Source organism: Monodelphis domestica, chromosome 2 (genome assembly GCF_027887165.1).
Source record: "Monodelphis domestica isolate mMonDom1 chromosome 2, mMonDom1.pri, whole genome shotgun sequence".
Classification (NCBI taxonomy): domain Eukaryota; kingdom Metazoa; phylum Chordata; class Mammalia; order Didelphimorphia; family Didelphidae; genus Monodelphis; species Monodelphis domestica.
The window spans coordinates 516,595,933-516,620,867 of NC_077228.1; the positions used below are offsets into that span (position 1 = coordinate 516,595,933).

At 41.0% G+C, this 24,935-nt stretch overlaps 1 protein-coding gene across 1 annotated transcript in view; it reads right to left on the reverse strand.

Annotated features, from left to right (window-relative positions):
• The window catches only part of GALNT17 (polypeptide N-acetylgalactosaminyltransferase 17), a 507,568-nt gene that overhangs the window by 201,570 nt on the left and 281,063 nt on the right, over positions 1-24,935 (reverse strand). The gene's annotated exons all lie outside the window — the stretch shown is intronic.

A 24,935-nucleotide genomic window follows, 5' to 3' on the forward strand; every position in this document is an offset into this window, starting at 1 on the left:
AAGTATATCACTGCATATGCCTATTTGTTCTGTATTATTTTTACTGTCTCATTCTTATTTACTTATATATAAAGGATACACATGAACCATCACTATATGTGCATGTGATGATCTGTAGATAATTTGAACTCATAATCACTGAAGCAGCTTTGCCCTAAGCTATGTTCCCTATGTGTAATGTTATCATGGATAGAGATGATCCCACTGAAAACTGAACAATCAACTCTCGTGAGCTGGTAGGAGCTGTCTAGTACACCCCTGCATAGGGTTACAATAAGGGAGTCATGATGGGAAGGGATACAGAGAGAAACTGAGACTCTTTTCCATTCCAACTACTTATTTTTTCATTAAATCATGCCTTTGGTTTCCCTACCGACTTTGAAGCGACTGGACCAAACATAGAAATAATCCCGACAATTTTGGCAATGGTATTTTATGACTGTAGCAAGCATTATTGTTATTGAAATTTTATCATAAAATTATAATCTTCCTTTGTAAAACTTTGATGCATTCTTAAGTATAATCTTAAAACATCTTGAAACCAATTTTTCCCCTGAGAATACACATCCAATTTTATAATGAAAGATGATAAGAAAAGAGATTTTGTTGGGATGAGATTGAGGCCACAGGAGGCTGGATAAAGAGAGGCTTTTCAAGAGGAAGTCTATTTGAATCATCAGATTGTTAATTGGCTGGGAGAGTGGGGTAAGCTTTATCTTAAGGACACCTAAGGAGGACTTGAAGTATATCTTACAGATAAGAAGTATGTTCTGACCGATGTGAACTTCTCCATCAAAATAGAACTTGAGGCTAAGGCTATAATATTTATTGTTTCCATTAATGCCTTACTCTTCCTGAGCCCATTCAGAGTTTTCTTGGCAAATGGTTTGCTATTTCTTTCTCCAGCTGATTTTACAAATGAGGAGACTGAGGCAAAAACAGAGTTAAATGACTTGCAAAGGGTTGCACAGCTGGTAAGTATCTGAGACTAGATTTGAACTCAGGAAGATGAGTTTTCTTGAGCCAAGACCTCATACCCTATGTACTATGGAGCCATAAAACTGCCCCAGGGCTATAATAATACCTAGATCTGGGTAGATATACACTAGGGAAAGGGGTCCAGCACTGAGGAAATAACATGGCGGGGGAAGTAGAGAGGTGGCCATGGTTCACTTTTGTATGGTATTTTAATATTACATAGGTCTACTCAAACATCCAGAAAGATAAATAAACTGACCTCAGATGGTCCAAAATTCCAAAGTGAAATGAATATTCCTAAAGCCAAAGTCTAACCATGTTACTCCCTTGTTCAAGAAAATTCCATAAGTTCCTCGTTCTTCTAGAATAAAACACAAACTCCTCAGCTTAAAACTCTTTACAACCTGGTTCCCTTTCCAAGGTTATTTCACACTGCTTCTCATTCATATGTGCTCCATCACTATCAAACCATCCTACATAGTGTTTCTTCTAGTCAGTCGTTTCCCACCTCCATGGGAACTTCCAGACAGTTCCTCGTGCCTACAAGTCATCCCTTCCACCATTGCCTTAGCTACCTTCCAGGCTCAGACTAGAGGCACATTTCCTGAGCTTCCTGGTTGATTTTTGAGCCCTAGATTATGTAGATATTTATCTGGGGACCACCTTCAAGTCAAATTTGACCTTCGAAGCTATTTTAGTAGCCTCAGTGCCTGGCTAACTGCCTTCTAATGATCTGGTGCTTAATAATGCTTATTGGTTTGGAAATGATGCTGTGCCAAATGTTTACATCATAAACCATTAAATTATCTATATATGAGAAACTCCAGAACTTAGACAACATTCATTTAATTAGTCAACCATTTGAGGAAGGTATCTATCCTGTAGGAACATCAAGGTGGTTCAATGGATAGAGTATAAGGCTTGGAGTCAGGAAGACCTCATCTGGCCTCCCAAGCTTACTGGCTGTGTGAGACTGGTCAAGTCACTTACCCCTGTTTGCCTCATCTGTAAAACGAGCTAGAAAACAAAATGGTGAATCACTCCAGGATCTTTGCCAAGAAAACTTCAAATGGGGTCACAAAGTGTTGGAATTAACTGAAAAATGACTAAACAACAATAAAATCTATTCTAGAAAGTGAGGGATAGCCATCCTTTTGTTAGAGCAGCACTACTGTCCCAACCTTGTATCTCTAATTCCATTTCCCTTGATACTTCTCTAGAACATCATATCTTCCATTTGGCTGCCACCATCTTAAGGGGTTCAGGCATGTGACAGATATTCATTATACCTCAATAGCCTGTGATTACATCTCTGGGATCCAAATAATACAACGGAGGAAAATAAAAAGGAAGACAGAATCCTCATAGTTAGAGCTAAGAAAGACCTCCCAGACATGAGGGTAGAAACAATTCTCACCTCACCTCTGTGAATCAATTTTTAGTACCCAGAAAAGGATATCCCGTGGGCCAGGCAAGAGCAGCCCATGCTATATAATCCCCTGGGTGGAGCAGAGACAACATTTCAGAGCACAGCAAAGGAAGGGACCCCCAAAATTAGCCCCCTAATGCTGTTGATCCTCTACAGAAGTAGGCAGCAAAGAGTCATCTGGGGGACAGATGTTTCTTTCTCCCCTGATGGCTATGATAACAGAATTTGTTTCTGAATTTGTTTATTTTAATTTAAACTCTATCTATGCATCACTGAATAAAAGGGACATTGAATTAAAGTGTACATGAATGGAAAGGATGGCCCTCTCAGTGCTCCTTCTCTGAGCATCCTTTTAACTCTCCAGATGAAGGACTGCTACACTCCTGCTGGAAGCCAGACTTCCATTATCACCTCTTTGTTTTGAGGACTCTGAACAAAAGTCATTAAATATTTGGCTTCTTAATGAGAACAGACTGGATTCTGCCAGTGCATTATTTCAGTGCCACACGCTAAAGAGAAAGAATTTCAAAGGGCCAGATGAGATCTCCCTCTCCAACATCGGCCCCCTGCCATCACCACCTTTCCCAAGGACAAACTGTTTAAGAGCTGGATCGTGGTAGAAGTCGTGAATTTCCACTCTTCCATATAGAACTTATGAAGTGAACATCGATATTTAGAAAGGTTTTCACTTCTAAAATCTCCAGTCACCAATACAACTTGGGGTTCAGTGGATAGCGTTGCTGGCCCTGTAGTCAGGAAGAGGCCTCTTTATGAGTTCAAATCTAGCCTGACCCTTACGAGTGGTGTGACCCTGGGCAAGTCACCTTCTGTTTGCCTCAGTTTTCACGTCTTTAAATAAGTTGGAGAAGGAAATTACAATCCACTCCTGTATCTCTGCCGTGAAAACCCCAAATGGAGTCACAGAGAGTCAGACCCAACTGAACAATAACAACAACAAAAAAAGAGATCATATTTATCATCTATGCTTGTGATATAATTCAAATAAATTCAGTTTGAGGAGCATTTATTAAGTGCTTCCTATGTTTAAGAAGTAGTGTCAAAAAAAAGAAAAAAGAAAGAAAAAGAAAAAATTAAAAATAAACTAAAAATTTTTTTAAATTAAAATTTTTTTTAATTTAAATTTTTTTTAATTCTAAAAAAATTAAAAATTAAGTAATGTGGCTTTGGAATCAGGATAACCCAGATCCAGGTTCATCTTTCAACATATTTTCTGTAGGACTCTGCGTGAGTCACTCAACAGCTCAGAATTCCCAGGTACCTCTTTGAGAACATAAATGAACGAGTGGGAATTGCTCTGCCCAGCGTCAGTTCTTGGATGAGAGCTTTGGATGTGAGTAATGGCAAGGAGGCCCAGAAAGGAGAGCTGCCTGTTTCATTTTTTCACACCTGTTTTTCTAGGGTCTATATGTCCAGTGTATGGCATACAGTAATTGATTGATAAATGCTTGCTAATTGATTGATTGGCCAATTGACCTGACAGGTTCCGTCCCTCTCCCCTCCCAACCAAAACAACACAAAATAAAACCCTTCTAGTATCTGTCTCACAGGGAAGCTCAAATGAGATGATGTGTGTAAAATACTTCATAAACCTGAAAGCATCCTATAAATGGCAGTTATTATTATTATTGCTTCGTAAATCACAGGCTCGAGCCCACATTCCTTGATTCCCAATCTCTACTCTTTTTGGGGCACCATGTTCAACTCCCTGATTTTACAGATGACAAACCAACTCAAGGGAGGCAAAGAAGGGTCTTGGCCAAACCAAAGGATCGTGGCTGGAGGGGACCTTGGAGACCATTGAGTCTAATCTCCTAAATTAATAGAGGGGGAAACTGAGGCTTAGAGGTTAACCAACATACTTAGCTAGGAAGTGGTAGATCCCAGGACCAGGACTCTATTCTCCTGACTCCCTGTCTAGGGCTATTTCTATAACACCACCTTGCCCGAACTCAAGAAGAGGGTGACTAATCCAGAACTGTGATGTTAGGGTGCCAGTCTTTAAGTCTCTTATTCAGATTTGACAGTTAGCAGGCTTCTGCTAGCCAAAACAAGAGAACCAAAATAGAAATGACCTGATCTGCAAGGTACCATCCTTGCTCTCATCGTCCTGGGTGGCAGAGGCCACCTGGGAACAAGCAGGATGCAGCATCAATCCAGCTTCTTCCAAGCCCACTCTTAGATGCCACTCAGAATAATCAAATTATGGAGCCTTAATTTCATGGTTGTCAGCCTCTGCTCCTCCCTCCACATATTCTTTCAGATTGGGAGACTCTGCAATTAGACGGTTCTTAGAGCAAGTCTTCTGGCTGCCATCTTCCCCTTCAACAGTCACTTTTCTTTCAAAATGCTACTGTGGCTTTTCCAGGGAAAGAAAAGGGGAGAGGCAGGAGAAAGAAGGGATAGGGAAAGAGGAAGAGAAGAAGAGGGGCAGGAAAGGAAAGAGTAACAACGTGAGAGAGATAAGAAGGTCATAGGTAGAGGAAGTAGAGGAAGGCAGAGAGAAAGAGGAGGGAGAGAGGGAAATAAGATGCAGAGGGGAGAGAATGCATTATGGAGAGAGGGAATAGGAGAGACATAGGAGATCAGTGAGAAATCAGGGTGAGGGATGGGGAAGCATTGTATTAAGTCCTGGGGATACTAGTACAAATAAGAAAATAATAAGACAAATTAAAACAAAGACAGTGCCTGCCTCCCCAAAGCTTACAGTCTATTAGGGCAAGACACCATACAAGAAGAGTCTGAAAGGGGGAAAGGGGTATTATGTAATTAGAATTTTGTACCCTTGAACTACATTTCCCAGCATTCCTTTTTCATCCCCATATTACATCCTTATGTCTTGTAGATAAGTTTGTGTAATTACTCTCTGTCTCTGTCTCTGTCTCTGTCTCTGTCTCTCTGTCTCTCTCTCTGTCTCTCTGTCTGTCTCTCTGTCTCTGTCTCTGTCTCTCTCTCTCTCTCTCTCCCCCCCCCCTTCTCTCTCTCTGGCTTTGTCTGCCTGTCTGTCTCCTCTCTTCTCCTGCTTTCATGGTCCAGGAAACTTGTCTTTACTCAGGCTATACTTTTGTCTTTTTACTTTCCTCTGCTTCAAGTGATTATTAATACATCTTATAAAATATACTTGGAGTGACTGGATATTAATTTTTAATCTTACAGTGTGGAGGAGGGGGAGGTACTGCCCGATGCAGGGGCATATTGGAGAGCTTCAAAGAAATCCCCAAATGGTGAAGCTGATAGGAAATAGAGGGAAAGACTGTATTAAGCAATCTCTCTAAATAGAGCTGGAAGCCCAAAAGTCAGTGAGTCCAATCAGAGGGACAGAAGGGATTGAGGAGATGTAAGGACCAAGCAGATTCAATCTTGTACTTAATGGTATAGGAAGTGTTAGACCCCACATTGGGGTCTTTGATACCAAAACCAACAGCATACCCAGCAGAGCGATCGAGCACCGATAGCATCCCAATGCATATTCTTGTTAGAGAAATGGGTGATCTGGGGGAAAATGGGCCAGCTGGTCTGGGAGGACCATGACATGGTTATAGCCTAACTAAACAGAAATCCACAAGTGGTTGACTTGGGTGAGACCAAGGAAGTCAGCTCTGCTGAACTTTCAGAGTCACGGTGATTTAGGCTTACCTTGCCTTCATTCCCTTTTGTGTGGGTTTGTGTCTTCTAGTGTTTTCTCCCATATGGTTAAAGTCTTGGTCATATCTATGCATTGATGATTCAACTAATCTAGAAGTATTTACTAAATGCTTACTATGGGTAAGGCACTGTGCTTAGGAATGGGAATAACCTCAGATCTATGAACTCTTTCCATGGAAAAATTTCCAGGAATCCATGAACCTGTATGAGAAAAAAAATAACAACTATTTCAAAATAAGGGGTTTCCCCTATAATGCTATTTGTTTTATTTTATATATTTAAAAACATAATTCTGAGAAATGGTCCATCAACTTCACTAGGTTGCCAAAGAGAACTGTGACCCCACAAAAGTCAAGAACCTCTAGATTAGATAGTCTCTAAGATGCCTGCCAGCTATTAGGACCTTTAAACAATAGGAACTAAGGGGGGGTCATAAATCTGGCGCAGGAAGGGAGCAGAGCATCCATCTAGCCCAAACCTCTTATTTTATAGATGAAGAATCTGAGACCAAGAAGTTCGGATAAGTTACCCAAAGTCACATAGCCAGGAAATGTCAAGGATAGGATTTGAACTTAGATCTCCTTAATCCTTAAAAGTCAGGGATCTCTCTGCATTGCTGCACTTCTCAACTAATAAAGGCATTTTATTAAAGGTATTCAAACACTGCATTTAAAAATATTTTACCTACAGCTGGAGATAGGGGAGTCTACAGGGACTTATTCTGAGGCACAAGTCAACAAAATTACAAAAGAATATAATTATGAAAAAGGATTCTTTCCAATGACTTTCTAGCCTTCCCCCACTTTCCATTCTTATCTCTGAGGCTAGATGGCAATATAAAAAAAAAAAAAAACCTAGCTGTCTGGGGTCTGGTTTAGGGAGAATTAAGACTCCTCTGTTTCCTTTCTCAACTCCTCTCCAGAATGTCTCACATCCCTATGATACTGGCTTGAGTGTTCATGCCTGTTGGGTAATTAGTGTGCAGACTAAGTCAGGGCTCTAATGGGAAGAAGGGCAGAGTTCCCAACTCTCCATCCTTACCCCAACTTAAAACACCTGCTGGAATCTAGCCAACTCTGGCTTCAGTCTTTTCACATATTTATTGCCTGAACAATATTTTTCTGCATAAAATTGCAGCCCTTCTGAAGGGTCAATCAGAGAGAATTTTGCTAAAGGTTCTTTCTTTCTTTCCTTCTTTTTTCCATTTCTATCTTTAAAAATTCTTCCTTCCTTCCTCCCTCCCTCCCTCCCTCTCTCCCTTTCTCCCTCCTTCCTTCCTCCCTTCCTTCCTTCCTTCCTTCCTTCCTTCCTTCCTTCCTTCCTTCCTTCCTTCCTTCCTGCCTTCCTTCCTTCCTGCCTTCCTTCCTTCTTTCCTGCCTTCCTTCCTTCTTTCCTCCCTCCCTCCCTTCCTTCCTTCCTTCCTTCCTTCCTTCCTTCCTTCCTTCCTTCCTTCCTTCCTTCCTTCCTTCCTTCCTTCCTTCCTTCCTTCCTTCCTTCCTTCCTTCCTTCCTTCCTTCCTTCCTTCCTTCTTTCCTTCTTTCCTTCCTTCCTTCCTTCTTTCCTTCCTTCCTTCCTTCCTTCCTTCCTTCCTTCCTTCCTTCCTTCCTTCCTTCCTTCCTTCCTTCCTTCCTTCCTTCTTTACTTCCTTCCTTCCTTCCTGCCTTCCTTCCTTCCTTCCTTCCTTCCTGCCTTCCTTCCTTCTTTCCTCCCTCCCTCCCTCCCTCCCTTCCTTCCTTCCTTCCTTCCTTCCTTCCTTCCTTCCTTCCTTCCTTCCTTCCTTCCTTCCTTCCTTCCTTCCTTCCTTCCTTCCTTCCTTCCTCCCTCCCTTCCTTTTCTTCCAAGGAGCCCACTACCTCAATCTAACCTACTATGTATCCTAGTAGAGCCCCAGATATTCATTTAACTAACATCTCCAGCCCTCCATGTCAGTCCATATTAGCAGCCAGCATGTGGCCCATGATATCCAAATGCTTTCGAAACCAGTGCCACATTGAATACGAGGCTGATGGCTCAAATGTTCTGATTAGTTAAGAAACGTGGTCTGAATGAATATCTCCCTTCTTGCTCTCATGAGCTGCCAAAACAGGTTAGCTATTAGTCCAAGAGAACCTGGACCTGGGGGAGGGAACAGATTCCCCAGAGCTTGTGATTCACTTCTCGGAGTTCCTTTAGAAGTAAGTAGGATAAGAGCATGAGCTCAGGAAGAAGTAAGTCTTTGACACATTCTCCTTCTTTAGGCAAGCCTGGGCACCTTTATTGATGCCCTCGGAGCTCCTTAAGTTAGAAGGTGCTAATTACTGAGAGCTCAGAAAGGGAAGAGAAGAAGGTCATTTGTCCAGGGATGGCCGGGCTGTTGACAGCTCGTTATATGGAAAAAATATGAAAGGATTCTGAAATGACTCGTTATTAGCTTCCCAAGCTTAAAAAAAAATAAATCATTGGCTGGCTCTATAGGTTAGGCAAGTCCAAATATTCCTAAGTTATCGTTTTTCCTGGGAGCAAAGGGAAAATGGCATAAATTTACCAAGCTTGCCTGAAAGGGAAATGGCTCCCAATGGAAGATAACCTCCACCTCCAAAGATTCAGAGACTGACAGGTGAGATCCCTGAGACACCTCCCAGGGATCAGTTTCTTCATCTGTAAATTGAAGGGGTTGGACTGGAGGGCCTCTGAGCCACCTTCCAATTCTAAATCTCTATCCTGTTCTCTTGGCATCAAATGATCCAAAAACTCCTTGCCAGGCTTCCCCTATTAACAGCACTAGCAGCTGGCATTTACTGTAGAGTGTTTTATGGTCAGCAGAACCCTTTACCAACATTATTTCACTCGATCCTCTTCCTCCCTGTGGGAGTTCTTGTTATTCTCCTTTAGAGATGAGTAAAGAGAGGAGGGAAAAGTTCTCTGGTCACCCAGTGGAGATGAGCTTCGACCTCAAGGCTGGGTGGCTTCCAATCTGGCAATCTCTCCACTATGCAGGGCCCTTTTCCCAGCTCAGGTCTAGATGATTGAGGAAAGAACTCAAGTCCTCTAGACAATCAGGCCAATTTAGCAAATCCACCAGGTGGCCGCTTTCCTAACTTATGTCCAACAGTATATCTCAGCTTACAGGTAGGTCATGTTGGAGTTCTATAAGTATATGTTATAAATAGGACATCAAGGAGAGTGCCAGAGCTGAAGTCAGGAGGACCTGAGTTCAAATCCAGTCTCAAATACTAATTGTATGTCCTTGGAGAAGTCACTTACCCCAGTTTGCCTTCAGTTTCCTCATCTGTCAAATGAATGGGAGAAGGAAATCGCAAACCACTCTAATATCTTTGCCAAGAAAACCTCACATGGAATCACAAAGTCAGACATAAGTGAAAATTGTCTGAACAACCATAAGCTCTATTAGAAACTAAATCAAACTGAAAAAAAAAGAAAAAGCCCAACAATAATAACAACCCCTCCACACACACCCATATATTTCTAATCTAGTGGAAGTGGTTCAAAGAAGGGATCAAGAAATATGTTCACAAACCCATCTGGAGGCCCCCATTCCACTATTGTGCTGAAAGAATAATGAACTGGAGGGATTCCATGTGAACTGGGATGACCTCCAGTGATTGATTTAGTTGGGAGGTAGAAAACCCAGGTTTTGACCTTGTCCTAGGAGAGTTCTCCCTTAGAGAAGGTCCTACTTCCCCAGTTTCAGACTAACAATAGACAATCTACTTCAAGTGGGAGCTAATCCCAAGCCAAAGTCAAGTGACTCTTCTAGTCTCCAGAAGCCTCTCCCATTATCACACCCTCCTTATGAGGATTGAACTCAGGACCTTCAGCTTCCAAAACTGATGTGCTGCCTATAGCACCAAAGTGAAAGAAGCAGAACCAGGAGAACATCATACACAGAGATGGATACACTGTGGTACAATCAAATGTAATGGACTTCTCCATTAGTGGCAATGCAACGATCCAGGACAATTCTGAGGGACTGATGAGAAAGAACACTATCCACATGCAGAGGAAGAATTGTGGGAGTAGAAAGAACTGTGGGGGTAGAAAAACAGAAGGAAAATCATATGCTTGGTCACATGATTCGATGGGGATATGATTGGGCATGTAGACTCTAAATGATCAGCCTAGTGCAAATATCAATAATATGGAAATAGGTCTTGAACAAGGACATTTAAACCCAGTAGAATTGTGCATCAGCTATGGGAAGGGTGTAAGGGGAGGGGAGGGAAAGAACATGATTCTTGTATGGAAAATTATTCTAAATTAACTAATTAAATACAATTTTTCAAAAAATAAAAAAATAAAAAGCTTTTAAACAAAGGAGGCCTCCATTCCTCAAGGGGACATGGACTCCTATGAATCCTCTAGAGAGCCTTAGGCAAACAGCATGGTACAATGGAAAGAACACCAGCTCTTGTGTTCAAGTCTGGGTTCAAATCCTGGCTTTAATGCTAACCATTTGAGTGATCTTGGGCAAATCAACTTAAGATATCATCTAGTCTGACCCTTCCATTTTATAAAAGAGAAGACTGAAGCTCAGAGTAACTAAATGATTTGCTTGGGATCACCTGAATAGAAAGTGATAGTGGCAGGATTTGAATCTGTATCCTTGGACTCCAAATCCAACACTTCCTACTGCAGCACATTTAAGACCCTCTTTCTGAGATCAAAATATCAGAGCTCTAGAGCTAGAAGGGACTTGATGGATCTAGTTCAACTCCCTCATTTTACAGATGGGGAAACAGAGGCACAAGCCTCTGACATGATTTTTCCAGGATCACACAGTCAGTAAATACCAGAGGCTGGACTAGAATCTAGCTCCCCTTCCTCCTAGTTCAACACTTTCTCCTTTATACTATCCTGCACATGCCTGAAAAGATCTAGGAATTTTACCCTGCTGATTCAATAATGAATCATCCCTGAATCTCCATCAGAAAATAAATTCTAGCTATGGCTTACTCCTCTCCTCTGTGCAGGCAGGACAATTAATCAGAGTTTAAATGGGGTTTTCCTCTGATCTTTCCTAGTCCCCCACACAGAAGGGGAGAGAGAACTGCCATCTTTGTGGTTTCTTTTCTTCTGGGTCAAGGCCAACACTGGCAGCCTCCCAAGCTAAACAGGCCAAATGCAGCTGGTTAGAAAGACCCTGGACATGTTCTCCATGGTACATCAATCAGTAGCCCAATGTCCAGAGTCAGGGCAGGTCCCTTTCTTCCCTGGAGGACAACGGTTGGGTTGGAGCTTAGCAAACTTTGAATGATGCCACAATGGTGTCCCTCCCAATGATGCAATGGAAAAAGTGGAGGGAGAGCTTGGAGTCAAGGGATCAAAATTCAAAACTTGGACCTGCCTCTTCCTGTATTTTAGGACTTGGCGCTGATTGCTAGAGTTTTACGGTCCTCAGCTTCCTCCTCTGACAAATTAGAGGATTGGTCTAGAAATGTTCTCAAGTATCCCCCATTGATTAAACATTTTCTTCTTTCCAAATCCAAATTCTAGGCATCCTTCAAAGCAAATTCTACCTGTTTCCAACAGTAGTTCCTATCTTGAATTTTCACAACTGCACCACCCAGTCTATCATTTCTCAAACTCTTAGAAGTGGGAGAAAATCCCAAACCAAACCAGACCTGGACAAAAATCCCTTCTGAAGAGTGCAAAGAAGTGGTCGGTCCATTTTTGTTTGAAGATCTTCTAATAAAGGCCAATCGACTACCCCCAAGGTAGATCATTCCATTGGAAGGTAATTCCAGTTATTAGGAAGTTGGGATTTATGCTAGGTAGACACAGTACTGGATCCGGAGTTAAGAAGACCTGAGTTCAAATTCAGTCTCAGACACTAGCTATGTGACTGACTGAGTCACTTAACCATTGCCTCCCTCAGTTTCCAGCAGGATTAAAAATGGGCATAACAATAGCACCTACATCCTAAGCTTGTTGTGAGGATCAAAGAGATAATATTTGTAAAGCCCCAAACACAAGGTCTGGCATATGTTGTGGTTCTTTTTCAATCACATCCAACTCCTTGTGACCCCATTTAGAGTTTTCATGGCAGAGATCCTGGAGTAGTTTGCCATTTCTTTCTCCAGCTCATTTGACAAATGAGGAAACTGAGGCCAATAGGATTAAGTGGCTTGCTCAACTAGAGAGCTTTGCCATTTTTCTCCAGCTCATTTGACAAATGAAGAAACTGGGAATTAAGTGACTTGCCCAACTAGAGAGCTTTGCCACTTCTTTCTCTAGCTCATTTGACAAATGAGGAAACTGAGGCCAACAGAATTAAGTGACTTGCCCAACTAGAGAGCTTTGCCATTTCTTTCTCCAGCTCATTTGACAAATGAGGAAATGGAGGCCAACAGGGTGACATGACTTGTCTAGGGTCACACAGCTAATAAGTATCTGAGACGGGATCTAAACTTGAAGATGAGTCTTCCTGTTTCCAATCCCAGTGATCTATCCAATGCTCACCAAGATATAGCAGGTATTTAATAAATGTTTGTTGCTGGATAGATTGCCCCAAACACAAGGTCTGGCATATGTTGTGGTTCCTTTTCAATCACATCCAACTCCTTGTAACCCCATTTAGAGTTTTCATGGCAGAGATCCTGGAGTAGTTTGCCATTTCTTTCTCCAGCTCATATGACAAATGAGGAAACTGAGGCCAATAGGATTAAGTGGCTTGCTCAACTAGAGAGCTTTGCCATTTTTCTCCAGCTCATTTGACAAATGAGGAAACTGAGGATTAAGTGACTTGCCCAACTAGAGAGCTTTGCCACTTCTTTCTCTAGCTCATTTGACAAATGAGGAAACTGAGGCCAACAGAATTAAGTGACTTGCCCAACTAGAGAGCTTTGCCATTTCTTTCTCCAGCTCATTTGACAAATGAGGAAATGGAGGCCAACAGGGTGACATGACTTGTCTAGGGTCACACAGCTAATAAGTATCTGAGACGGGATCTAAACTTGAAGATGAGTCTTCCTGTTTCCAATCCCAGTGATCTATCCAATGCTCACCAAGATATAGCAGGTATTTAATAAATGTTTGTTGCTGGATAGATTGCCCCAAACACAAGGTCTGGCATATGTTGTGGTTCCTTTTCAATCACATCCAACTCCTTGTAACCCCATTTAGAGTTTTCATGGCAGAGATCCTGGAGTAGTTTGCCATTTCTTTCTCCAGCTCATATGACAAATGAGGAAACTGAGGCCAATAGGATTAAGTGGCTTGCTCAACTAGAGAGCTTTGCCATTTTTCTCCAGCTCATTTGACAAATGAGGAAACTGAGGATTAAGTGACTTGCCCAACTAGAGAGCTTTGCCACTTCTTTCTCTAGCTCATTTGACAAATGAGGAAACTGAGGCCAACAGAATTAAGTGACTTGCCCAACTAGAGAGCTTTGCCATTTCTTTCTCTAGCTCATTTGACAAATGAGGAAACTGAGGCCAACAGAATTAAGTGACTTGCCCAACTAGAGAGCTTTGCCATTTCTTTCTCCAGCTCATTTGACAAATGAGGAAACTGAGGCCAACAGGGTGACATGACTTGTCTAGGGTCACACAGCTAGTAAGTATCTGAGACGGGATCTAAACTTGAAGATGAGTCTTCCTGTTTCCAATCCCAGTGATCTATCCAATGCTCACCAAGATATAGCAGGTATTTAATAAATGTTTGTTGCTGGAAAGATTGATTGAATCCTCTTCTTAATGTAGCCTAATTAGTGTCTCTGATTGCCCATTCAGGTTACCAATCACTAAAGCTTCATAATGCCTTCCTTGTCACTTCCTCCTATTATTCTGTGTGTGACAGTGGGAAGAAGAATGGATTTGGAGCATCAGAGGTCTGAGGCTTGAATCCTTCCTCAGACCCCATCTGAATGACTCTCCTCAAGCCACTTTCTGTCTCTGGACCTCAGTTTCTTCACTTCTAGCCAGAGGAAGCTGGAGTGGATAACTTAAGTTCCTTCCCACTCTAAATGCAGGCTACCTCAGGAAGCCCTGGCTCCTTACAAGTCAGAAAACTCCTCCGGGCCTGAAGCTGTAAGCATCTCACCTTTCTAGATCTCCCATCAGGAAAAGCAAAGTCCTGGATAAGCCACAGACATTTTAGAAATACTTTGCTGAGATCTTGGCCAACGGCATCTTGATATGAAAGCCCCCAAAACGCTCTTTCTCCAGTCCAGTCATTGGGGTGCGATGTGCTAGTCAGATCCCCCACCCACCCAAGGAAAAGAAGAATATCTCTTTACAATTTTTTTTTGGCCACGATTTTACCATCCCAGCTGCTGGCTCCATAATCAAAGAAGCAATTTCAGGAAGAAGGGGAGTACTGAGATATTTGATTGCTGCCCTCCCAAAGAGCACCAATTGCTGTGCCCTCTCTTCCGCAGAAGGGCATGGGTCCCTGGCCTTGAGATTTGCCATGAAATGGTATGGTGAATTAAGGACTACAAATTGCTAACCAACAGCTCTTCATAATTATAAATCACTAATATCAGTAACTGGTAACTAGCGAGCAGGAAGCACGGGTGACTCCAACAGGGGGTCATTCTGAATCAGCTGGTCTGTGAGCAGATGTTATTTATTTCCTGACTTAAAGAAAAATGCAAAGCCCTGGCCAGGCATGCAGAAAAAGCAGAGAGTGGTAAGTGATTTGCCCAGGGTCACATGGCTAGTAGGTGGCGGCTTCTGTTACCCTTCCCATCTTCCTGTCCCCCCTTGCCCCCCAAAATCAAGAATTCCTGTGCCATGAGCACTCAGATAGGATCTGCAAAAAGCACACCATGTACAATTAAAGAACACTTACACAGTCCTTCATTTTCCTTCTTTGTCTCCCTTTTTAGGCTGGGAGGAACCTTGGAGGTGATCTGGCCCAAACTCATTATTTTACAGCTGTAACTCTCCAGTTATAGATTTATTAGAACATGGAATTGAGTAGTCTGTCAACAAGCATTTATTAGCACATACTACAGGCCAGACAATGAATTAAGTGCTGGAGATAAAAAAAAAATCAAAAATCAAAATCATGAATCTTGGGGCAGCTAGGTGGCTCTGTGGATAGTCAGGTCCAGAGATAGAAAGTCTTGAGTTCAAATCTAAACTCAGGTATTTCCTAGTTGAGTGATCTTGGGTAAGTCACTTAAACTCCATTGCCCAGCCCTTATTGGTTTTCTGCCTTAGAATTAGAAGGTAAGAATTTAAAAAAAAAATTTTTAAACTTGAATCTCAGAATTTTTCAGAATTTTAGAGATGAAAGGGACTTTAGTGGTCATATATTCCAACCCATCCCCTCTCCCTGCAAAAAGAGTACCCAATATAATTCCTCTCTAGCCATGGCTTGAAGACCACCAGCTCAGGGGAATCTGTTTTATTCTAGGCAGAACATATTAATCAGTTATGTTCCATTCAATAAGCATCAATTAGACACCTACTGTGTTCCAGGCACTGAGTTAAATGCTTATTCAAACAAAAGGAAAAACAATCACTTTACTCAAGGAAAATACATTCTAATGAGGGAGACAACAGGCAAAAAACCATGAGAGCTCTAGCTCTAGATCTATAGGCCTATGGATGGATATTTATCTACAGAGAGAGAAAGGAAGAGAGAGAGAAGATGTGAGAGAGATAAAGGGAAGAAAAGAGAGGAAGAGAGAAAAAGGGAAGGAAAGATGGGGGAGAGGGAGGAAGAGAAAAGGGAAGAGATAGAGGAAAGGAAGGAGGGAGAGAGGGGAGGGGAGAAAGGAGGAGGGAGAGAAAGAAAGGGAGGGAAGAAGAGGGAAGGGAAGAGAGAAAGAGAGGGAAAGGTGAAAAGAGAGGGAAAGTTGGGGAAAGGGAGGAAGCAAGGGAGAAATGAAGAGAAAGGGAAAGAGATGGGGAGAGTGACAGAGGAAAGGAGGGAAAGAGAAAGAGGGAGAGAAAGAAAGAAGAGAAAGAGGGAGAGAGATAGAGAGAAAGGAGAGTAGGGGAAGAGGGAGAGGGAGGATAGAGAGAAAAATGAAATAGTTTCTGTCTTCAAGGAACTTACACTCTAACGGAGAAAGCCACTGACAGAATACAGACACACATAAATACAAAAATAAATTAAAACAAATACATGGTAATTTTGTCAACAAAGGCACTAGCAGTAAGGGGAACAGGAAAGGGAAACCAAGAGAGCTATACTGCTGAAGGTACCACTTAGATTTTATTGAATTGAAGGTCACACTCTATACATCATGTTCAGGAGAGCAAAGGGCAGCAGCCCCAGGATGAGAGTTGATGGCCAGACTTGGCTGATCATCAGCTCTCCCTAGAGTTTCAATTGCCCAATTTTCTAGCATATCCTGTGAAAATATTGAAAGTAGATTGATGCCTGATAACTTGCTCCCCTTTTGAAATGATGCTAGAGTCCACAGAATGGTTTCTGTTCTCAAATAACATCAGTACAACTTAATGATATAATCTCATCCAGTGCCTGGAGCAGAAAGATGTTAGTAATCTAGAAGTGTGTGTGTGTGTGGGGGGGGGTATTTATGTTTTTTGTTTTTGTTTTTTTGCTGTCAGTTACAGACTGATTGTTCAAAGGGCCAGTTCTAATTTGAAGGAGACAAATTTAGATTCCACTGTCATCATCCCTTGAGCATTGTCTGAATGAATGACTCAAGGCCGATTGCCATGTCCCAGCACTGAAGGCTCCACTCTGTAGTGTCCTCACACACAGAATCATGTCAGAAGCCCACGAATTTTTATTCGACAAATTATGGAATGATTGAGGTTGGGATAAGAGGAGATGAGGAGAAGGTAAGATGAGGTACTTGGTACGCACACCGGGCCTTTTGCAGATTCATCTGAGAGTGGTGGTACGAGTGTTATTAATGTCTAAGAGGAAATAGGGGGAAAAGGTCATCTCCTCAAAGTCATTGAGGAAAAGGAATGGTGATGCCAACATTCACAAACCACATGGTCCTGGGCACACAGAACCTCAGTCTTTGCATCTATGAAAAGGACTCTTATCCTATCTACAGCAAAGGGTTGTCAGATTCAAATGAGACTCATCCAACACTTTTGCTGGTTTCAGGGAAACATAATGTCTCAAATGTCCTGAATGATGTATATTGACTCCCTCCATTAGAATGTCAACTCCTTGAAGGCAAGCACTGTTTTTGCTTTTTCTTCATACCCTCCAGTGCTTAGTACAGGGACTGGAACTTACTAAGTAGTTAATGCATGCTTGTGGATTGCTCATTTCTGTTTCATTCAGTCCTTATAAGGAGATGCTAATTCCATTGGAACAATAGTAAAAAGCCATGAAATTATAGAATTTTTGAATCTGAATGGATCTCATATTCTAAAATAAAATTTTTTTAGAGTTTTTCTTTCTTCCTCCTTCCTTTCTTCCTCCTTCCTTTCTTCCTCCTTCCTTCCTTCCTTCCTTCCTTCCTTCGTTCCTTCCTTCCTTCCTTCCTTCCTTCCTTCCTTCCTTCCTTCCTTCCTTCCTTCCTTCCTTCCTTCCTTCTTCCTTCCTTCCTTTCTTTCTTTCTTTCTTTCTTTCTTTCTTTCTTTCTTTCTTTCTTTCTTTCTTTCTTTCTTTCTTTCTTTCTTTCTTTCTTTCTTTCATGAGGAAACTGAGGCAAACTGGGTGAAGTGACTTGTCCAGGTTCACACAGATAGTAAGTATCTGAAGCCAGATTTGAATTCAAGATGAGTCTTCCTGACTGCAGACCTGACATTCTTTTCACTTGGCCACCTATCTGCCCCTCCCTCAAGATTATCTAGTCCAATTATCCCATTTTACAGGTGATAAAGTTGAAACATAGAGTAAAAGATTTAGCAAATATCACACAAGTCTTATAGGGGCACAAGCAAGATTGGAACCAATGTTTTCTACCTTCTAATTCAACTTTCTTTTCAACATTCTACTCTGTTCTATGACTTAGTAGATGGTTCCTTGCTTAAAAATAAAACAAAACTCCAAACTCTTATTATTCTGTGGCTAATTTATTATTGATTATTATTATTAATATTATTATTAATTAATAAAGATTCTTCCTTAACTATCTGTCCTTGCTGTGAATCTTGAAATTTCTCAGACTTGTGAATGTTAAAAATTTCCACATCGGGGAATTCTCACTTGGAACAATTCCCTACTGGGAACATTCCACATTTGGATGTGAGAACTCTACTTGGATCAGAAATGGGAGGACCTCTGCTCCACCCTTACTTAGGACTGCTTTAGGGAAAAAAAAACTCCTTCCTAAACAATGAGGGTACTTGGGCCCATACTTATAGTGAGGCAAAAAGTCCTTTAAGCCATGCCTATTTTTAGAAGTAATACAAAGGGATGCTAAGTACCTATTAAAGGTCAGGCAACTTGTAAACTTGCCAGGAGCAAAGAGGTGAAAACTTATTCAGAAGTTTTTTCTGGTACAAACTTACTAAAGGGATTAGTCGACCCAGCAGTGTTTTTAGAATGGGTTGTCCTTTGGAAAAACGTCTACTGTGATTGGTAGATGTAAGGACTTAGGGGAGGTGACATAGGAGAAAACCCCCTATATAAGAAAAAGCAGAAATCTCTTATAGGAAGCCTTTTGGAGGATCTCTTGAGAGAGGCTCTGGAGAAGGGAAGCTCTTGGAGGACAATCTCTAAGGAGGTCTCGCTGGAGCTCCTCTGAGGGGACCCTGTCCCTCTGGAGGCTCTGGAGAGAGGCCCTTTGAAACAGTCTCTGGCTGGAAGGCTCTTTGAGGAGGACTCTGACTGGAACTCTCTCTGAGGAGACTCTGTCACTAGAATCCTTGCTTAGACAAACCTTGTGGTGAGTGATAAAAGACTGACTGACTGATCTCTCTCTCTTAAGACTCAGGTCCAGGCCATGTTGGCTTAAGGCCCTTTATACTTATTTCCTTTTTCTCTCTTCCTCTCTTTTCTTTAATTCCTCGTTTATATTATTAATTAAATTCTCTATAAAACCCAGTTGATTTGGGTATATTCATAATTGGGAATATTTCCCTGGCAACCACCTTATATTTGATTTAAAACCAAGATACTGTAGTGAAACATATTTTCTGTGGTCACAAATTTACTCACCCACTCTTATATCTACTATAATTTATATCTTCCACTATTTTACTCACTACAGTTTACAACCTCAACTCTTTTAACTCTTACAGTTTAAGGCATTAACTCTTTTAACTGCCACAGTTTATGGCTTCACTATTTTAAATATAACATTGCCCACAGCTAACAGAATCAGGGCCCATGTCCTTTCTAGCTTGGTAGGAGCTGTGGTAGCATCCACAATTCTAGGCACAGACAGGTTGCTAGATTTGGTGTCAGAGGACCTGGTTTAAAATCCTATTTTACTCCCACTTACTACCCGGTGGTCTTAGGCAAAGCACTCCCATCTCTCTACCATTCAGGTTCCTCCTATGTGAAATAAGAGGATTATTAGCTGGGCTGTGAAGACTCTTCCAGTTTTCATTCTGAATAAATGAATGAAAAAAAAATTCATTAAGTGTGTTAAGCACCAGAGCTACAAATAGAAAAAGGAGAGTCCCTCCTCTTAGGGAATCTCACGTTCATTCTAACAGGAGACATGACAAATAAAGGACATTTCAGCTGCCAAGTCAAATGGCGTGGTCCCATGGTCCTTAGGGAGTAGTGTCAAGAGCCAACGGTAATATTTCTTCTTTTGTATCCTTTCCACAGACAAAATCAGATCCATTTCTACTGATGATGGACAGGCAGATCTGTGAGCCTTAATTCTAATCTTCAAGGAGTCTGGGTAATTCTCCCTTCACAGTGAAGCATCTGAGGGAGGATCAAGTTAAACTTTCTGGATTTGCAGTAAATGCCAAGCCCTCAGTACCCAAGAAGTGACTGAACTTTGAGGAGGGACATGGGGAGAAAGAGAAGGAAGAAAAACCAGGCAAAGGAACAAGAAGGGACTATAAACAGAAAGAAGAGGACCACCAAACACCCACCCCCAGAAGACTCCCTTTCCTATGCCATCAGGCCAAAGGTGTCAAAAATCTAAAGGAAGGTCAGGAGTTCTCATGGTATCATGATTATGAGGTTTCTCCTTCACCCCAAGGATTCAGTAGAGCTGTCATGACCAAGAAAACATCCGTATACCTTGGAAGGGGAAAAAAACACATCATCTCATCTGAGATAATCAAATATGTCATCCATCCAATAGGGGGGAAATTCCACACGATCCTCCCTCTGATAAGATTTGCACAAGCTTTTATTTACTAATTTACTAATAACATATTACCATGTTTACTAATATTTTACTAATATCTATAATAATACAATATTATAATAAATATTTACTTTTACTAATGTTTATGTTCTGGTATTTATTAATAATAATATTTTTACTATTTACTAATAAAAATGTCTATCATTGACAGAGCACTGTAAGGTTTACAAAGAGCTTTACATACATCAGCACGGCTCAGCCTACCATCTTGGTAAGACAGGTACCTCAGGTGGTATGATCCTCACTTTGCAGAGGAGGAAATTGAGGCTCAAGAATAAATGACTTGCCTAGGGGCACCCATGGGATAAGTGTCAAATGCTGGCTTGAGACCCCAGTCTCTTTTGCTTAAAAATCCAGGCTTCACTCTTCCACTTTCAATCTCTAAGTTAATTTCATGAGTTGAGTGAGAACCAGCATGGCGGAACGGATAGAGCATGGGCTTGAGGTCATTGAAGGGACCTCCTATGGGCTTCCAACCCCTTTATTTTACCATTAAGGAATGGCCCCAGAGAAGTGGTGACCAATTGTAGGTCACAGAGGTAATAAGCAACAAAAGTAAAATTTGAACCTAGGTCTTCTGACTCCAGTATCTGTCATCTTTCTAATGTGCTATGGGGCCGGTTGGAGTTCAGAAGATAATGTCTGGCACTTAGCAGCCCTCTGAACCTCAGGCCACTCTGGGGTTTATCTGCCAAGATGTAGATCATTTCACTCTGATTCAGGGAGGACCTTTCCACAGCAAAGAAACAGTAAATCCTCGGCATATTAACATAATAATGACAAATTGCAATATCAGCCACCCTTGTTTTATTTATTTTGGTATATCACAAAAAATAAATAACACTAATTACTCACATAAAGACAAGTTATTTTCTTGGGTCTTTCAAAAGAGTATATTAATCAACTGATCATGCTATAATTCATTATTCAATTTGGAGGCAACTGAATTATACAGGAGAATATTGGTCATTGCAAATAGTTTTTGACCTCCAGTGATGTTTCGGTCTGACTGACTCCTTTCAGGTGGTCACTGACACTTATCTTCCTCCTCCTCATCACCCCAGGATTTCAGTCCACACCAGGATTATATAAATCAGTTTTTCCCATGGCTGTAAAAATAGTTTTATAATATTTCCTTTGCCTGCTCTGCTTTTCCACTCTTAAAGGGGCTTGCACTTCTTCTCTCCCATATTTCCCCCTTTTTCTTTTTTCTTTTTTGTATATTAGCATAGTGATGATGGTAAGTAGGAATTTTCTATCTGCATGCCTTCTTTAAAAATATCACCCATGATGTAGATTCTAAGCGATCACCCTAATGTAAATAATAATTTGGAAATAGATCAATTGATCAATGACACATGTAAAACCCAGAGGAATTGTGTGTCAACTGGAGGGGGGGAGGGAAAGAACATGAATCATGGAATCATGGGAAAATATTCTAAATTAATTAATTAAATAAAATTTTCCAATTAAAAATAAAAATAAAAATATCACCTAATGACTTTGGAAAGCAAGTAGGTATTAGGTTCAGAAAGTAACTAACATGTTCATATGCAGAGATTAGGACAGCCAGATGGAGCAGTGGTTAGAGTGCCCAGCCTGGAGTCTGGAGAACCTGAGCTCAAATCCACACTTAGCCTCTGATGCTTGCTAGCTGTGTGACCCTGGGCAAGTCACATCATTCCATTTGTCTTAGTTTCCTCCTTTGTCAAATGAGCTGGAGAAGGAATTGGCAAACCACTACAGTATCTCCACCAAGAAAATCCAAAATATTGCCACATGTAAAGATTAAAATTTAGGGGAGACTGAGGCAGGTAGAAATTAGTTTCTCTCTGCAAGGAGTATTATATTTTTTAGAGGTTTATTGAAGATTAAGGATTAAAGAAAAGGCAGGATAAGAAACACGTGCCTAGGCCAGAGTGGCCTAGACAAGATAATCTCACATCATGGAAGAGACGCCTCTGCTCTAAAACAGAAGTCCAAAAGAGCCCCAGCCTACAGGGAAGACCCTTTAAATAAAATTTTGCTCATGTCCCAGGTGAGAATTCACTGAGATTAGAGGGCATTCTGAGAGCTAGAAGGACTCCTGGGGAATGGAGTCCAGAGTTCAAATCTCAATTTTACACACAAAGAGTCAAAATTCAGAGATCTCACTATTAGACATAAACCCAAAGAAGGGCCACGTTAAACAGAAAAGTTCAAAAGAGAGTGAATATTTACAGCAAGATTCGCAGTGCTCTGCGGTAACAATGAACCAACTGCAAATAGATCAACTGAGGAATGTATATTGTGGCATATGAATGTGGGAACAAAAATAGAGACAAGACCTGTGAATTCATTGGTATAGAAAACCAGAGGAAGAAATTCCTTCTAATGAGGCAGGATGGCACCTTCATTGCAACCTATAGTCTGAGTAAATTGCCCGAGTTCTCAAGAAATTAAGTGACTTGTCCAAGGTCTTATAGCCAGAAGATGTCACACTTGAACCTAGTACTCCTGGCTCTGAGGCCAACTCTATCTGCTAACACAGTGAGTATCACACTAATGTCATGCAATATCATTATGTTATGTGAAACAATGAATATGAAAAATTCAGAGAAACATGGGAAGATGCATATGAACTGATGCAAAGTACACACAACCAGGAAAAATAATATATTCAATCAATCACACTTAATAAGTACATACTAAAGGGGAAAGTGATAAGAAAAAGGGGGGAACAGCTTTGTAATAATAATAATATCTTATCTAATAGCAAAAGTTTTGCCCACTAAAGCTATCTTTGCATTTAAGAACATTTCCAAAGACCTGGAAGCTTTCATGAACTTGAATGCATTTATGCATACTAGAGATATTTATTTCAAAGTAAAATGAAAATATCTGCACATATTATTTATATTTAAAGTGCACTGGCACAGAGAGGAGAAATTACAGTAAAATGGCTATAATTATTTTAAAAATCCAATATGCCTGATCTTTCTACTGTTAAGCACAGCTGAAAAGAATGACCCAAAAGGATGGGATATGGGTTGGTGGTCCAGTGTGGCACAGAGACTCCATTAAAGGAAGCAGAAGGGAGTTAAAAACAACTTTCTTCCCTTTGAAATTTTGCTGAAAGCTGGCACTGTTTTCACCCAATTCTGCCATCCCAAAGCATTTTGCGGCTTTAATTATTTTAAGGGAAAGAAGAGGTGCTATCCCTTCAGGTTTAGAAAGAGAGATAGTGTGCATATTCACTCCTATTATGGTTGTTGCTGTTCAGTTGTTTCAGTCATATCTGACTCTTCATGACCCCATTTGGGATTTTCTTAGCAAGGATACTAGAGTGGTTTGCCATTTCCTTCTCCAGCTCATTTTACAAATGAATAAACTGGGGCATAAAGGTACTGTTTGTGAATGAAAAATCAGATTCACAGAATTTAAGACTTGCAAGAGATTTCTATCTTTTTTTTATGCAGTGTCCCTTTAAATTCTTGAATACAGCTATTATGTCCCTTCTTGTCCTTGAGCCTTCTCTAAATAGCCTAAATAGGCCCTGTTCCTTTGAACTATTCTGGTAAGGCTGTGATGGTGAACCTATGGCACATATGCTGAGTGTGCCGGAAGGGGCTGCTCCCTTCTCCCTCTTACACATGCCTAAGGACATTTTTCACTGTATCTACCCCTCTCCCCAGTAGCCTAATGGGAGAACTTCCTCCCAGTCCTGTCTGAGATAAGGTGGAGGGCTCACATGAGGCAGGGGGTTCATGTATGGTATGAGGATTTTCATTTGGGCACTCATTTTCTAAAGGGCTGTGGAAAGGAATGAACTCAAAGTCTTTCACCACATTGCTTACCCTCTTTTGGACATTCTTCAGTTTATTGATGTCTCTTCAAAAAATATCGCACCCCAACCTGAACAGAATACTTTAGCTGTGTTCCAACCAGAGAGTAGAGGACAGAAAAATGATCACCTCCTTATTCCAAAGCCATTCTCCCTCTCTAAATGTAGCTTAAATTTACATTAGATTTTTTTGGTTATAGCATCCCAGTACTGAATCATTACAGCCTACCAATAAACTCGGGTGGTTTTATTTCACCCTAAGAAGTGCTATCTAGCACACCTCCCCCATGAATACTTTTATTTTATTTTAGTTTATTTTAACATTCATTTAAAAATTTTTTGAATTCCAAATTCTCTCCTTTCCTTCAGCATCTCCCCCATCCATTGAAAAGGCAAGCAATAATATACCCATTATATACCATGTAAGTTCTTTTAATGTTGATTTTTTAAAAATGCAAATTTTTAAAGTGCAAGTGCAAGAAAGACCCCCTCCCAAAGCTCCAAGAAGCCCTTGGTTCATACAGATGCCCTATCACCCAGTCACACCCAGTTCTCCCTCTCCTAAAACTAGATGAAAAGCAAGACATATTTATTCTGTCTCTTCTTACTTGTGACAGCAGCATGAAAATTTCTAGGGTTCCCCATGGCCTCCAAGTAATATTTTCAGAAAACCAAAGGAAGGTCTATATATTGGAGTTTTACTAAAACACAAGTGTTTCCATCATTCAAAAATCAGGATAGAAAAATAAATCTCCTTCCCAGTAGTCTTTGCTTTGTGGAAGATTTGAAGCAGCAAATTATCCCCTGATAGCCTT